We start from the raw sequence: 17,498 nt of genomic DNA on the forward strand, positions 1-17,498 counted from the left end.
GAGATGTGAGGTTGCAACTGTGTTTCCAGTTTTAGATTGAAAGGGTATGATCCTTTAAATCAGTTCAGGACAAAAGGGTTCAAACTTTAACAATATCTTTCTAAAAAGAGCTAGAACACATCTAACAGTCTCAGTATTGCCAAACACCACAGGAAATTGCACAAGTGGGTAAGAGAAAACACAGAGGAAACTGCAGCTGGCTAAGAGGAAAGTTCCTGCATTCACAAAAAGATTTATAAAATAATGGACAAAAGAGTGATTTCTGTGTCAGTTTTCACAGGTAACAGAGGCCGAGAGTGAAATTCCAGGGGCATATTCTGTTATCAATGTGTCTCAAAATGTATTTGAACATGTGAATATGCTGGAAAAGTAGTGTATAATTATTTGGTAAATTTGGTGGTCATAGCTAAATTATTAAAAGTGTTACATAGGAGTGGCCTGAATTGCTGGTTATTAAAATTAGAAATTAAATTCAATGAAGGTAAATGTAAATTGATATGAAAGCAATTTTATATTTTTATGTATTTCACTTAGCTTTATATTTAGCAGTTAAATGTTTCTATGAAAATGTTGGTCTTGTGCTTACAAGGTCAGAAAAAAATGCAAGTATGCAGTTAACAATTACTGGAAAGCAGCTGAGAAAAATAAGTAAACATTAAATACATCGTATCAATCAATAGATATGCAATAGCTTAATATAATATTTAACTTCTTAAGTACTATGCAGTCAGTTGCAAACAAACAAAGCAAAAACAAAAATATGATCAAGTTCAAAAAGCTTCAGATAATGAATGAAAAGGTAGAAAAATAAAATGGTACAATTAGATTCTGTCTGTGAAGTGAAGCAGGCAACAATTATTCTGCTCAACAGAGGTGTGAAAGAGAAGAGAGACAGGATCATGAATGACATCAAGTGTGCAGTAGCAGGGGACATCAAACAAATCTAGCCAAGCTCAAAAATAACACAACACTGTTTATTTAAGCAATTTCAGGGAACTCTCACTCAAAGCATATTGCATATGCTGGAAATTTATGGGAACTAGGGGCTGCGAGAAAAAAAAAAATAGTAATTGAGTCTTGCTAAATGACGTGATCCTGATTTTGCCTCAGTGAGGACCCATTGGTGTCAGGGTGAGTATAATGAGGATGAGTATCTGCATGTGTGTTCTGGATCACTGTCAGCTGCTTTTGTGGCTCACATATACCATTTACATAAACTGAAATCAGGGGCAGAAAATTCTGCTTTGGTGATGTATACTGTGTACTTCATAAAGGTACAAACACATAAGCAAAACCAGCCAAGAGTTTTCATATGGAGAGCACCAAAAAAAATACTTTAAACAGGTAAGGGATGATGTTCTGGAAGTTATGTAATTACTAAAAATTCACCTGTTCAGTAATGTGTTACATTAAGGTTTATCTACTGAGATTTAAATAGGCATGTGTTGTGATTTAGAAGACTAGTGTCAAGCAAGAGGTTAATATTTCAGGAAGTAAAACATCCCAAATTAAAAAAAAAATTGCAGTCTTTTGATTAGTGCTGGTTATATATTTCTTTAAAATAAACATATGTGTCTGTTTGTTTGTTTCCTTAACTTTATCACTGAAATAAATATTCTTTACAAATAAATATGGTTGCGTTGCAAGTTGTGAATGGAAACCACCTGGATAAACAGAATGAAAAGTCTTGAATTTGAGAATCTGAGCCCCATGTTGATCAAACTCCCTTTGAATTATCTACATTTGAATAGCTGGAGAGCTTTTACACATTTCCACCAAACTGGTGGCAATTGGGCATGTAACAAACCCTTTCTTTGTAGTGGAGACTTTGACACTTTATTTTGCTAGAGTGATTAATACCTAGAATTTATTACTAGAAAATCCAGTCAATAGGATTTAAAACTTTTGAAAATTAAATTGCTAGACCCTTTTAAGATTATAAATGAACCAAAATCTATATGTAATATGGAATGCAATGGAATTTATTGGATTTAGCCTATTACTTGTTTTCATTTGAACAGATACTGTAGCAGCAATAAATATGTTGTAGAAAAATAATTGTATAATAAGATTTTTTTCTTAGAGAAAAATGTTTAAGTTGTTGTATCTGCAAAAGTGAATACATTTCTAAATATTATAATCCAGGCAGCAAAATATTTGTTACTGTTGTGACTGTCACTGTTCCAGTTGTGGTGCTATTGATGAAATAGGACAATACATTTTGTTTTAAAATTGTTTTTCACTATTTATTTTTAGAACAAATGCTTGCTTCTCCAGTTTCTGTATAACACTCTATGCTTTTGCATTGCTAAAAGAGACATCTGCTCAGCTCATTTCTCTGTTTTCAAACCACAGTTGTCACTGTGACATTATAAAACTAACTTAATTAATCTGCTGGGAATGCATCTCTGTTGATCATATACCCTCTTCTTTCTGCTGAGAAGGAGATATTGCAGGATGGTCTTGTGTTGACAGGCTTATTTTAATTCAGTGATCTGTACTGTTTTCATTTTATGTTTAAGTAAATGTATGGTGAGTGCAAAAGCTGACTAAAGGCACTGTCTTTAGTACAGGCTGTTTAAACAAAGTCTTCTGAGTTAATTTAGAATATCTTGAAAACAAATGAGAAGTATTTTCATCTCCCTGGTTATGGTTTTGTTCTAATTGAACTAATCATGTTGTTTTGAGTGGAATGAATTTAACTGAATGAAATCACTAAATATCTATCTTCTTTTACTTTGCAATATTGTTTCTTTTCTGATATTGCAGAGGATCCTACCTCACATTTAAATAAGTCTTTAATTAGGATATTAATTAGGATTTATTTTATGCAAAGACATTAAACAAACAATGATAAAATGTAGACTGGCAAAAGGGAGATCTTTTCAAAGTGCAACCAAAAGGTAAACAAATTAAAATTTGTTTTGGAAAGATGCAGTCACAAATGAACTGAAAATGGATTATAAGATATAGCTAAAAGATCTAAATTCTGACATGAAAAAGGAGAGGTCACACTGAACATTATATTCCTGGAACTGATGCCTGCAGAATGTTAGTTAAGAAACAGTAAAATATATATCATCATTTTACTTTCAGACTTTTGCAGTTAGGATGGATGAAGCTAAGCAGTGTTAAAATTCTGATTAGACCATCTTTCTGGTTAAAAAGTGTTCTGGTTTTGCTTTGGAGGCCAAAACTTTGATTTCATAAATGTCTCTGATGATGCAGCCACGTGTTTTATGGATCCTGGTAGTTCATCATGACATTTTTCCATGCACACAACCTGATCTGTCTACCTTGCTCTTCAAGGCCACTGTGGCTTCTATAATAATTTCTATATTGTTTGCTACTTCTGCAAGGCCTTTATCTCTGCTTCTTCAAATATGGCCCTTGGCTTTATCTTTGCCAGACTAAAACCAGCTCATCTCACTCAACCTCCCCATGTCAGTGGTGTTCTTTAGGTCCCCTGAGGCCCCTGCTGCAGGTTCTGCACAACTCAGCCTGGGTCCTTGCAGCTCTGCCTAGGTCCTTGCAGCTCATCCAGTCACTCTCCACCAGCCACACCTACTCCAGCCTGGGTGCAGAGCTTGGCCTTTCTGCCTGCTAAGTGTCTTCTCTAGGCAAAATCCATCCGTTTCCTCAGATCCTGCTGACATTATTTTTTGTCATTCATTATGTCAGTCACTTTTCTTAACATCATCCAGAAATTTGTCAAGTTTGCATTCTATGTCATAATCCAGGTCCCTGATCCCACGTTTTGTCATGGCAGTCATTAAGACTGGTAGAACATGATTTGCCACTGGTAAAACTCTTTGTATTGTTCCTGATTGCCTTGTTTTCCATGTGTGTTCAGAAATGAATGCCAAATGAATGCTATTTGTGAATTTTCTGGTGTAAAAGGTGAGGGTGCTTTTTTTTAGTGTTCTTTTGATCTCCCTTCTGTCTTAATATGAACATAATATTTGAGTTTTTCCAGGACTTTTCTTGATGACTGATTTTTATGATGGTAATGATGATAGTAACCCTGCTTTCACTGCAGTCAGCACCTCTGACACATTGGGGTCAATTTGATCTGACTTCTTGTACTTAAGTTCAACATTTTTAAGTTGCTCCAAACTTCTTGGCCTCCTGTAAGCCTGATTGCAAAATAAGACAGATCTGCGTAGAATTTAAAAAGTAGGTTTTGACTGAGGTGCAAATGTCATTATATAATTCATCCTTTTCCATATAACCTATCAGTCAATTGGTTTTGCCATTCAGCAGTTTGTACTTTGTGTGAATTTCCTTCTGATATTAGCATACTTGTTTGAACTCTTCCTGTTACATTTTTGTCTCTAACTAGTTTTAGCTCTAATCAGGTTTTGGCCTTTTTATCCTTAACAGCATGAGCAATTCTTTTATAGTCTTCTTTTGGTTTCTGTCCTTATTTTCATTTCCTGTATGATTTCTAGAATTTAAGTTCTCTGCATAATGATTCAAATGCGTAATTTGGTAGAAATTTCTGGTCAGTCTGCATGAAGGGGTCCTTTTCTCCTGAGCTCTAAATAATTTTTCTTTAAAAGTCAGCTAGTAAGAATACTACCTACAAGGTAGTAGAATACAACCTACAAGGTTGCTCCTTGTAGGCAACTCCAAGGGTATTAATCAGCAATATTCTGAATTAGTCAAAATCTTCTGTCCTGAAGTCTGGAGTCCAAGTCCATCTTCATCTCATCTTCTCCTGGTCACTGCAACCCAAAATAACAGTTACAGTCACACTCATAACTGTTTTCTCCTCATTGAGCATCTAGTCAAACAGAGCATTTTCCTGGCTGGGCCCTAAATTCACATTAGAAATTCATTCACAGTGCTCTGAAGACCCTTCCACGATGCTTCAGATTTGTACTACTTGTTCAGTTGATCTCCCTATGGTCAAAATCCCTCACAATGGACCAAGGTCTCTGATCAAGGGATTCCCTCAGTTGTCTGTAGACAGCTTCAGAGATGTCATCTTAGGCAAGCTGTGCAGATCTCTCTCACATCATCCCTGTTGCATCCTCTTGGACCTAGACCTGGGGGTGTCCACAGACACTTCCTTGGTTTCACACCAGATCTTTCCTCAGTCAGGAATTTTCTTCACCAAACACACATCTCTGCTTCTTCTGTACCACTTAGCTTCCCTCAGCAGGCTTGTGGAGCAGCCTTGTGGTAGCAATTCAGTCTGCTGGAAGCAGCAGTGCTGTGGAGCTGAAGAGGACAAGAACTGAATTCCATATGTCTCACAGTCTTCATCTTTAGAGGTCTTGATGCACACAGTAAGCTGACAGAAGAGAGTGATGCTTGATTTTCAAATAGGCAGGAGTATGACCTGGGTAACATTTCTGTAAGTGGGGGAGAAGTTGTCACCTGGGACACAAAGCTGGCAATGTGATAGTAGCTTAGTAATCCACTGGGAGCAAGGAACATAGGAAAAGAAGGTGAGATCCCAAGAATAAATGTGAATGTTACACTTGTGATGTGCAAGTCAGGTTTTCAGAGAGTTGTGTCCTGCTCATTGTTATACATATGAATAATGTCAGAGACCACCTGAAAAACTGAATGGCTCAGCAGGAAATAGTTGGCTGTGAGAGGTTTTAGGGGTATAGAAGTTCTGATCAAGTTACTGCAGAAAGGTTAAAAAAAATCTGAAATTTGCAAACATTGAATATTGCCTGTTATGCTGAATGAAGCTTTGAGACCAAAATAGTCTGTCAGGCAAGCATAGAAATTCTTTTGATATGTTAACTGAATTTACTTTTAATTAATTTTTGCTTAACCCACATGCATATGAAAGTAGATGATTATCTGTGTGGACAAAATCAATACAAAGGGCAGAAAAAAGTTAAATTGCATGGGACTTGACTTCCACTTAATCTGGATACTTAACAGGGTGAAAATATGTATGTCTTGCCACAGGTGTAAAGATGATTTATTCTCACTTTATTTTTACTTTCTGTTGACAGTATAATGCTAAGGGATTTACTTATATTAAAATGAGACCTTCTGTCATTTCCACTATTGTTTTTCCATAGTCAACAGCATTAGAGTCATTAATGTGTGTTTGACTACTTGCAGGATAGTTCCTGAATTTTAAAATAACTATGATTGTTTTTTTTCCTGTGAGGATCTCAGTAAAATGTGGGTGGGAAAAGAACTGAGAAAAAAATGGTTTTTTCTCATTGTTTAAGATCTGTTATGTGAGAAATTGAATTATCTTCTGGATATGCACTGTTCTATCATTCTGCTGGCAGGAAGAATGAGCAGATGGGAAGCTGATTTGGATTAAACACTTAACTTTAACTAAAGCTACTTAAGATTAATCCTTCTTTATTCCAGATCACTGAGATAACTTTTGACCAAATATGGTCGTGTTTAAAAAAAATTGCCCGTTTAGGGCAATATTAATGGATGGAGCACAAACTTTAAAGGTAACAGATATACTGCTTTTTACCAGGGGTCTCATAACACATATAGGAAAAAAGAGTTTCTTGGCCTTGTCAAAAGGCCACGTTTGCCATAATCAGAAACCACACTGATACTAGAATGGAAAGTTTATGTTACCTAAATTAATAGAAGATAATAATTTCCCAGCTTTTCATCTTTTTTTTTGGATTCAAACAAGTATCACCAGGTTACCATCTCCACTTACCTACATAAATATTTAACAGGTCTTCTTTTTAGAACCTACTCTAGCAACCAGTTTATTTTTATTTTGGGAGGGATCATGTTGACAAAGCAGAGACATTGGCAGATGTATTTGCTCAGAATAATTTAAACATGAACCTTCCTAAACTAAAAGATGTCTTTGAAATTTTTTCAGACCCCCAGTAATAGGAAAGGGGCATCAGTATAATCCTTGAGAGATGATATTTTAGTTTTGATTGAAACAGGAAATGCAATTTAGTCTCATCTCTAAGGACAGAAGGATTAGGGCTGCAGGCAAAAATATGAAGAATATAGGGATTTTCAAATGTTTGAACTGCAGAGGTAACATTCTGTTCTTCTACCTGCTGTAAACTCATGTATCTGATAAAAGTGTGCTTACTACAGACACAGAAGGATAAAGATTACACTCATCACCTGCTGTTCTTCCTGCTGGGTTTTGATGTACTGCTTCATCTTCATAGAAACAATCAATTTACCAGGGGATGTCTTTTGGGGTTTTTTGTTATTATTATTATTATTATTATTATTATTATTATTATTATTATTATTATTATTATTATTATTATTATTATTATTATTACTATCAGGGTTTAAATTTTACTCATTACAGATTTAAATATTATTTTTTTTTACTCTACTGTTTTATTTTATTCTGATGTCTAAAAACTCTTCTAATTTGATGGTACAAATATTTTGGAAGTGTTTTATTTTTGCTGGGAAATCTGAAGTTTTTGGATACCAAGAATGTGTGTAACCACCTTTATCCACTTAAATTTTTGTCTTTTTTGTGTGTGTTTAGTGTTAATAAAACCTTATATATTTTTAGCATTTGTCTATTTTTTAGTATAATTTTCCAAAATAATTTTTTTGGCATTTTGTTTTTGCTTAAGCAAGGCAGCATAATGCAAGTTGTTGTTACAATGATATTGTATTTTTTTTTAGATATGGATCTCTATTTATAGAAACATATTTTGTGTTGGAGAAAAGTTGTGCAAAATTACAATTCTGATGTTTGAAATGTTTAAATAATACATTATTTATGCCACAAAGGTTGCACACACTGAGCTTGCATGCTTAGATACTTTTCATTTAGTCTTGGATGAAGCAGTTTGACATTTATCTTCATTGTCATTGTGCCAAGGGCAATTCATTTTATTTAATATCTTGCTGAGGAATGGAATGCCAACAAGTATTTGAGTCTAGTATTAGACATGATACATACTGTGTTAAAGAGTATTCCTGAGGCAACATTAATGAATCAATAATATTGTACAGTACAAAAGGTAGGATGACTTTCCCTTAGAATACATATGGCAATTTTTTGTCTATTTCTAATATCCAATATAGAAATGATACTGAGGGTTTTTATGGATATTCATGAGACTGCATTTCCAGAAATAAATACTTCTCAGAGAGTGCTTATGTAAATCCTCATCATCTGAAGGCAGAATATGTTTAGTGACAGAATTGAGAGTCTCAGTCTAACTGTGAAGCACTGAATCCCTGGCTATTTGCTCCTTGGAATCCATAATGGTTATTTCTTTGACTAAGAGTGTGTTTTGGATAAATAATGGTTAGTGAACTAATAACATACGCAAACCATTTAGAAAGAGGCATTTTCTAGCACTGCTAAATCACTGCTGAAATGCTCTAAATGGCAAATGAAATAAACTTATTTTTGAATGAATGAAAATTTATTTTTCGAACAGGAAATTTTACTGTCACCATACCTGGCAATATTCTCATCTTATGTAAGTACAGTGTCAGTCTTTAAAGCAAGCACAAAAAAGAGAAGAGAAAGAAAGGGAGAGGAGAGGAGAGGAGAGGAGAGGAGAGGAGAGGAGAGGAGAGGAGAGGAGAGGAGAGGAGAGGAGAGGAGAGGAAGAGGAGAGGAGAGGAGAGGAGAGGAGAGGAGAGGAGGAGGAGAGGAGAGGAGAGGAGAGGAGAGGAGAGGAGAGGAGAGGAGAGGAGAGGAGGAGGAGAGGAGAGGAGAGGAGAGGAGAGGAGAGGAGAGGAAGGAGAGGAGAGGAGAGGGAGAGGAGAGGAGAGGAGAGGAGAGGAGAGGAGAGGAGAGGAGAGGAGAGGAGAGGAGAGGAGAGGAGAGGAGAGAGAGGAGAGGAAGAGGAAGAGGGAAGGGAAGGAGGGAAGGGAAGGGAAGGGAAGGGAAGGGAAGGGAAGGGAAGGGAAGGGAAGGAAGGGAAGGGAAGGGAAGGAAGGGAAGGGAAGGGAAGGGAAGGGAAGGGAAGGGAGGGAAGGGAAGGGAAGGGAAGGGAAGGGAAGGGAAGGGAAGGGGAAAAAAAAGAAAAAAAGAAAAAGAAAAAGAAAAGCAAAAAAAAAGAAAACAATTTGCCCTTGACAGTTAAAGGTAATTCTAACATAATTACTGTATGGAAGACTGAATGTCTTGCTGAAGATCAGAGTTTTATGTGCTTGCAGGCAAAAAAATCAGTCCAAAAACTGTAACTTTCTGATAGCTCACAATTATGCATACAGAAAAGACGTACTTTTAATACCACCTTTAGTAGCTTTTCAGAAGCTAATTAAAGTTCAAATACACAAATAGGCTTCCTATTTCTATATTTCATATAAAAAGAATTCCTGTGCCTCAAAGTCCACATCCACGTTTTCCAGAGCATATTTTCTTATGTCTTATGTACTGCTGGAATCCAGGACCTCAGAGAAACCCATAAATCATTTGGGAGAAACAAAGCTCTAGGCAAAGGCAGATTATTTAACAGTATTTCAGAAAGATAAATATAAGGACATTATTGAAAATGACATATATAGTAACTAGGGTCTTCCATAGACATAGAGAGAAAACTCTCTGGTTGAGTCTGAGAAATAATATATGTCATAATGGATAAATGCTGGATAAAGTGAAGCCAAAAATTAAAAAGTGCATGGCTTCAAATACTCTGGATATAAAGGCTTTGACTCAATGCACACAGGAGTGTATATAAAAGAAACTAAATGTAAGAGTAGTAACCACCCAGAAACAGAATAGGAAGACTTTGCTAGCACTGATGGATGGACCAGAGGGAAAAATAATTAAATTAATAAATCTCAATTAGGATGCTAATTAAAAGGCAGATGGAGAAGGTAAGCCTGTTTGAAAAATAGAAGTTTTCTTGTATCTCGGTTCCACCAGAAAAAAACCCAAAAAAGCAACCAACCCAATGATAGCACCACAATATTTTCTTATAATTGAAGAGCTCTTTGAGACCCCAGTGTTTATTTACAGGTTTGAGTCTTTTCCTATTTTGATAGTCTTTGCTCAGTTTATTTTGGTATTTGGCCTAATATATATCTGTTCTCACATTGCATGTACCACATAGGAACCAGGCTGCTCATTTCAACCCAGTAGGGCTAGATACATATTGAAAGCAAAATGTTCTAAATTTCATTTTTTAATTTAGTTGTGCTATTAGTTTTGGAAATAAGTCATTGTTATTTACTTTCTCATATCCAGCTTTCCTGCAATGAGCTTTCTTGTGGTTTGCTATTGTAATATCATTCTAAAGGTGCATTTTTACATGTGAGGTGAGAATGGATTGTCAGTGGAATAACAATCAACATCACTCTTTTTGCCAGATAATAGGACTGATCACTACTCCTTTCTCAACCTTAAAAAACAGAAACAAAAACCCCACCAAGCAAAGAAAAAAAACTCACACAAAGCCCCCCAACCAACAAATCCCAAACCAAACCAAAACCCAAACAAACTACTAGTCAAAAGAAAAAGAAAAACAAAAACAAAAACAAAAACAAAAAAAAAAAACCAATAAAAACCCCCAAACAAACAAACAAAAAACAACCAAAAAAAACCCCAAACAAACAAACAAACAAAAAGGTAACAGGATTACGAGAATTTAAACTATCCTGCAACATATGAGATGGCATTCAGGAAGTACTGACTCCATCCATCTTAATTACAGAAATTCAAATACGATAAACTATGCACCTTGAATACCAAGATATAAAGGGAGAATAAGGAAACACTGGGTTAAAGAAAAATCCTCTGGCTTTATCTCAGTTATATTAATATAATTTAATCTTACTTTAGTTTATTCTTTAAAAAGTGCTCAATATTTTATCACAACTGTAAAAGTAATTTAACTTCAGCTGTTCCAAATGCCCACAGAAGCCTTTCAGCAGTATAGCAGCACTCTGTATGCATTTCCTCCTAGAAAGAATATGCATTTGGATTTATGGGTAGCAGTTTAGAACTGATGGAAGGCTGTACTCCTGAGCATCCTGAGGACTTTTATGTAAATAAGAAGAAATCCTTGTAGTTCTAGAGCTTGTGGGTCTACCATCAAAAGAAATTCTTAGCAGATGAAAACATTTGAACACTAATTTTTTCAAGATTAATTTTATTTAGTCATGTTGGAATTGGACTAAAATACTGAGCAAGAAAACACTTTATTGGTGTATGTTTTGGCAAATGTAAAGTGCATAAGAGTTGCTAGCAATTATTTTACAAATCCTCTCTCTTGTGAGAATTCAGACCTTTTACATATTTACCAATTCACCTATTTACAAATTACTCACCAAGAAAATAATTTTTTCATCCATTTCTTTAGATTCTATCTAATCATTTCTTTGTAAAAAAAGAGCCTTTTAATTTTCCAGGCCCTGTTGCATAAAAAATATTTCCAAAGTAATAACATTTGAGTCCTGGGTTATTGCTGAAGTTTAATCAAGAATGTATTTTACTCACATTCATCAAGATACAGCTACAATCTACGTGCAAAGGTACAACACTTATCACACCTAGGACATTTGAGTCAGGATGGGAATTTAAAGAACCTATGTGGAAATAGCTTCTTGTCTTTCTGTCTGTCTGTTCTTGAGTGAGTGTTGGCTCTCTTGTGAATGGTTTTGTCTCTAGAAGATTTTCAAAATCACTCCAATTTTACCTTTAAAAAAAAACCTGATGTATTCTGTCAATAAGGATCAGCTAAAAAGCAATGTATAGAATGAATGTGAGAGAAAAGAACTTGTACTTTTTTGGATCAGTGAGATTCCACAGTGATTAGGAGATTTCAAAGCAGGAGACCACTAGAGCCCCAAATAATGCACCATTTTGGTGATTAAAGACATGCATTTTCTATTTCGCTGAATTATTACAAGGAACTTCAGCAAAAAGGATAAATCTCAGGTGTTTTTCTTTTATGCTACATAAAAACCACTTTAATCAAAATTTCTTCATTGAAGTGAATGTCAGTGATATTTTGATGATAGTGAATACTGAAGCATCTTGCTCCTATACCTAATAAAGTAGGTAAGAAAAGACTTATTCAGACAAGGATATGTACTGGCTCCCTGTACATCACAAATAGCTTTTACAGAGAGCTCTGAAAGGCTCATGCACCTCTTTGTTTTCTCAGTCAAGTGTATACCTTATGGACTGTTCAAAAGGTGTTTTTCATTTTATTTTGTTTTTTTAAAGAGTGTTTTTAAACAATTCGACCTTGACATTAATGCTGAACTTACTTTAAATGCAGTTGCAAGTTACTTTTTACTACAAACTTAGGACATCATCATCCTTTTATTAAAAAGTGTTTATTTCATGCTAAAACGCCATTGTGGTACTACATAAATCTTTTGGTGTAATAATAATAATAGCTATCTTTTCATTGGCTTTGAGCCCATAATTTCACTAATAGTTTATTAATAGAACTTCAGAATAGTTCTCTCTCTACAGGGAACAAAACTGAAAGCACAATGTGTTGGAGAGTTTGCAGTGAGTGTACAATAGAGCCATAATAAAATCTGTCATCCCAGTGTGCAGCCAAGGTATTTTGTTTTACCTGTGTAAGGAGGAAAGAGGCAGAGGCAGCTGCTGTGGTGTGACAGTGTGGAAATTGTGTGTTTCAGTCTTGTTTCACAGTTTGCTGTTTCTCAAGCATAATCTCAAACATTTCATCCATTGGGCATTTTCTGGTGGTCTGTACAAGATTATCCCACTAAAAGATGTTGGTATGATTCCTGGATTTCAGCTGCTGAACCACCCCTTAAGATAGCTTCAACCACATAGTAAACTTGATAATATTCCTTCCTCATTCTAAAAATTCCTCAGCCATTTTGAAGATGTGGATGGCATTGAGCAGTCCCCCTTTTGAGATGTGAACTGTGGAACAAAATGCTTTGCAGTTCATCACTACCATTTTTACAGCAGAAGAATTTTTGCTTTTTTAAGTAGAGTTTTTAGGTTAAGCATATTAATTTTTGTGTGTTCTTTATGAAATGGTATATTTCACCAAGATTAAAATGTTTAAAGTTTCTCCTTTTCTCATTGAGTGCAGAAGGTTCAGAAGAGGTTGGTGATTAAATGCTTGAAAGAAATGGATCACCTGATTCATTGTGGAATAGCCATGAGTCTTGCTGAAAAGGATAAACATTTCATCCCCAATACACAACATTTTGGTCGGGTTATGAGTATGTTGTGGAAAGAGTTCTCATTGAATTCTAATAATGTAATTAAAATTTTATCCAAGTTTATTCTTGAGAGCAAGGAAATTTGTACTGCAGTTTTAGTTCTGCAGGTGGTTATGCTTTTTATTCTTAAAGTCAACATGCAAGAACTTAGCTGGCAATATTCAATAGGACTGCAGCTTTTCAGACACTGAGCACTACTCACAGACCATTTTCAGTTTTGGTTGTTTTTTTTTTTTTTTATTTTGTGGGTCACTCTCTGCCCTGGAGTAGTGTTATCCCAAAATTCCCTTGTGCAAGGAGATGGAACACTGCACCTAAATTCAGTTTTCCCCAGTGTTCTGGTGTTTCCAGACCAGGATGAAGTATGACTTCGTCCGTTTATAAGAAATGGAACCCAAATATTGAAAGTTACCTGTTTCAGTTCTTTCTGTGAAAATAAAGAGTGAAAATTATAATGATAACATAGGTTTTAAAATAATCACAGAATCAGAAAATCACTGGGTTGTAAGAGATGATCTTCAAGATTATTGAGTTCAGCATGTGCCCTAACACCTCAACTAAACCATGGCACCAAGTGCCACATCCAGTCTTTTCTGAAACACATCCAGGGATGGTGACTCCAGCACCTCCCCAGGCAGACAATTCCAATCAATTTATCACTCTTTCCATAAAATCATTTTCCTAATAATGTTAAGGGCTAGCAAGAGGGCAGAGTTTCTTCTTTACTTATGACTAAGTGTATTTCAGTGAAGAATATTGTGTTTAAGACAATTCCGTGTCTTAATACAACTTAAAACATATGACTATGGAATGAAACGTTTAGCAGGGTGAAGTGAAAGTAATGTAGTTTTATCTGCTGTGATTTAGCATCAAGCACATTGCCTGTAAATCAATTAAATTATGTTAGTCATCCTATTGAGAGCTCAGAATAACTCTCTTTATATACTAGATGGTATGATAGATTACAGGAGGTAATGGGATGTGGCACAGTAAAGGAGAGGGCATAGAAAGAAAAATTTGACATCCAGATGTTGTCACAGTCAATCTGGTAACCAGTCCTGACTTTATAACCAAAAGTCCTTCACTCCCAGAATTTTTATGCTTTTCAGCAAACCAAACAGATCAGGCATTAGTTCACATTATTTTACTTTGTGTTTGATCTTTTTAATCCAGATGTGTTTATTTCAGATTTTGAGTTGTTTTCCATGTAACAACCAGCCATGACAGCTCAGATAAAATCCAATTCATCTGTTATATCTCTCTCTAAAACACCAGAGCTTAAAAAGCAACTAGCAGTAATTTTAAAAAGCACAGGTCTGGCCATGACATGCTAATCTGTGCAGGTTTAGATGATAAAGGTTTTAGGCTTTTACTGAAACCTTGGGAGAAAAAGACACATACTGTTCAAATTCTTCACCTTTTGCTTCAAGCTCATCTTTACTGAATTGCCTGACACATATGTATTTTTAGATTCCACAGATTATTTTATTTTATTTTGACTTCATGTTCATCTCTTGGTTTCCTGCTTAGTTCCCTGAGGAAACAAGGCCTATGGAATTGTGTTGTCTGCTTCCATGTGCCAGTTTAGGGAGTCTTGGCCATATCAGCCACATCTGACTTTAGACAGAGGGCTCAATGAGTGAAGTTTCCAAGCTCCACAGGGACAGACAGTGCATGCTGCAGCCACCTTGGTAAGCTGTAAGGTGGGGGTAAGGGTTAAAAAAGCAGGCATCCCAAATTTTGAAGTTTGCAGTGTGACTGTGCATTAGATGCAGCATCCCAGTGGAAATTAAACTGGAAAAATGCCAGCATGTTATTGTCAATTCAAATCAACCTATGCCATATTTTTTGTTAATTGCATTAGCCTCTTTTTAGTCACTGATGTCACTACAGTTTGCACATTAGGAGAAAGCAGAGAAAATACTGACATGCAAGTCAAATTCTTTTGTCTCTTAGGGAACAAAACAATTGTTAAAATTATGTGATACTATTGTACACTTCTTAAACTTCCATCTCAGAACACTGCAGTGCTCAGATAGAAATGAATTCACTACAGTTAAGATGTCCTTAATAGCCCATTTCATTACCTGTTTCTATTATTTTAGCCAAGTTTCATAACATCAGTTCACATAAAAATAATAATAAATATACCTAAGTTTTGTATGATTTCTTGTATAAAAATTTCTTAAGAAAAAGCCTAGATGGGTAGGAAACAGGAATGTAGATGAGGACTGAAAGTTATTTATATGGTAATTTTCCTTTATCTGAAGAATATTTTAATATAATGAACATTTGTAAACAGTGCCTTGAGAATTGCACAGAGATATTGAATTGTATAAAGGAGCATGCCCCAAATTATCCTAAATTATACTTGGAGTAGCACTGAGGACCACAGAGATAAACTGATAGGTTTTTGTGTAACTTAGGGCACAATTTAATCTATTTTCCTCTAGCAGGACTATTCATTATGAACACAATTTCAACTTGCAGGCTACATTTATCTGACAGATAGATACATAATCCCTAAGAAAATGGGCTATATTCTCTGGATCACAACTGAGATACAGTGGTGCGGTAAAATAAAATATACACCATTCTGCAAGAGCTTTTCACATAATTGCTAGAAATGTGTGAGGCATAAAAAAACCATTCTGACCAAATACACAGGGTCATGCAGCATCCAGACTTCCAGCTGCAAGCAGTGTGAGGTTACAGCTATCTCCAAGTGGGGAGAGAAAAACAAAGACGATGAATGCTGTCACATCTTTATGTTGCACTAAATTTTTGAAGGTATGTAATCACAATGTTGCTCCATCTGCCACCTCGAAGTCTTTGCAGCTCTAGGAAACTGTGTCAGATACCAGAAATATTTCCCACAGGTCATGCTGCTTAGTATAAAATTTGATGCCAGCAGTGTTCTAAAGGAAACTTGGGCCTGAGTTAATTTGCTGCCAAAGTTTAACTGAAAACCCTTTGATCAATGTTACTAAACTACCTCAGCATCTGGAATGAATGCTTTGTATCTTGCAGTAGTCTCTGACAAAGTAAAATTTTGCAACATGAAATAGAAGTGCCAGAAGAAAACCATACATTGTAAAGTGCTGCCTCCAGCAGTACAAGGGGTAAAATAGAAACTCAGAGGTGCATTTCTCCAGAGTGTTAAACAGAGGGTTTGAGCTGACCAGATGCAGTTTGGTGAGGATTGCCTGTCATGTACAGCCACAGCTGGCAAGCCTGGGTGTGCCAGTACTCACAGCAATGCTGTTGCCTTGGGAGGTGATGCTGTTTTCAGATGAGTGACACAGTGTGTGACATGGTACTCTGTGACACTTTTTGCCATGGCTGACATTTGCATCACCTTCCCTCAGTGAGAAAGGTGGAAAAAATGGGAAAAAATAAATGCCTTCGAGGCTCTAAAAGTTGTTGGCTCTTTACCACAAATGTGAATTGAATTAAATTAATCAATGGGAAGGCATCAGCATGAAAATGGTGATTTCAAGTGACAACAGTCATGAGAGCATCAGTTTTGGTTTAATGAACATGATGCCTGCTTCTATGTACATATTTACTTTGGTGGGTTATTTTCTACTCAGGTAGTCATTAAAGAAGATACACAGGCACTGGATGGGAAAAAAAAAGAAGATATCATGCTTAATTGAATAGAAATGGTCCTCTAACCTAATTGAACAGAAATGGTTCTCAAACCTAAAATAGAGGAAGATTTGTGGAACGTAGAGAAACTGAAAGCATTATGTCAATGTAGATATGTGTGGGGTGTGGACTTCATCCATCCTAATCCTAACCCTGAAAAGTACATGGAAAAATAAAGCAGAAGCACTGAGCTGTCAGGTGTAATCTAGGTTAGGTCCGGATATGGTGCAGAGATGTTACAGTTCTGAGCACTGTTGAGACTTGGGGATTATTAGTTCAGATGTAATTCTTGAGTTAATGTGCATTTCCTGGCTCTAGATCTGATCTGACATGGCATTGCTTTGATCAGGGTGGTTCTGCAAGATCAAGCAGTGAACACACAGGAAGTGGTCCTTCAGCTGGCTTGCAAAATAATCAAGGGCATAAATACCAAGGCATGTTTGCCTTTGAAAAAAGGGATAAAACAGCAAGCATAGGTAAGATGGTTTACCTATAAAACTCACTTGTTTGAAATCTTTTATCAGAGGAGTATACACCTTTTGGGTAAATGCTTTCTATTTTGCAAAAATACTGTTACTCTGCTTCCACAGCCCAACTATCATCCACAGCATTTTCAGGGAAAACTTTTAGAAAAATCAAAAAGCTTTCCTGGGGACAGCAATGAATTACAGCTAAAATTCAGGTAAAAACAATCCAGAGAGCCCAGTGGGGACACTCCTGGA

The sequence above is a fragment of the Erithacus rubecula genome (genome assembly GCF_903797595.1).
Source record: "Erithacus rubecula genome assembly, contig: SUPER_Z_unloc_5, whole genome shotgun sequence".
NCBI classification, from domain to species: Eukaryota; Metazoa; Chordata; class Aves; order Passeriformes; family Muscicapidae; genus Erithacus; species Erithacus rubecula.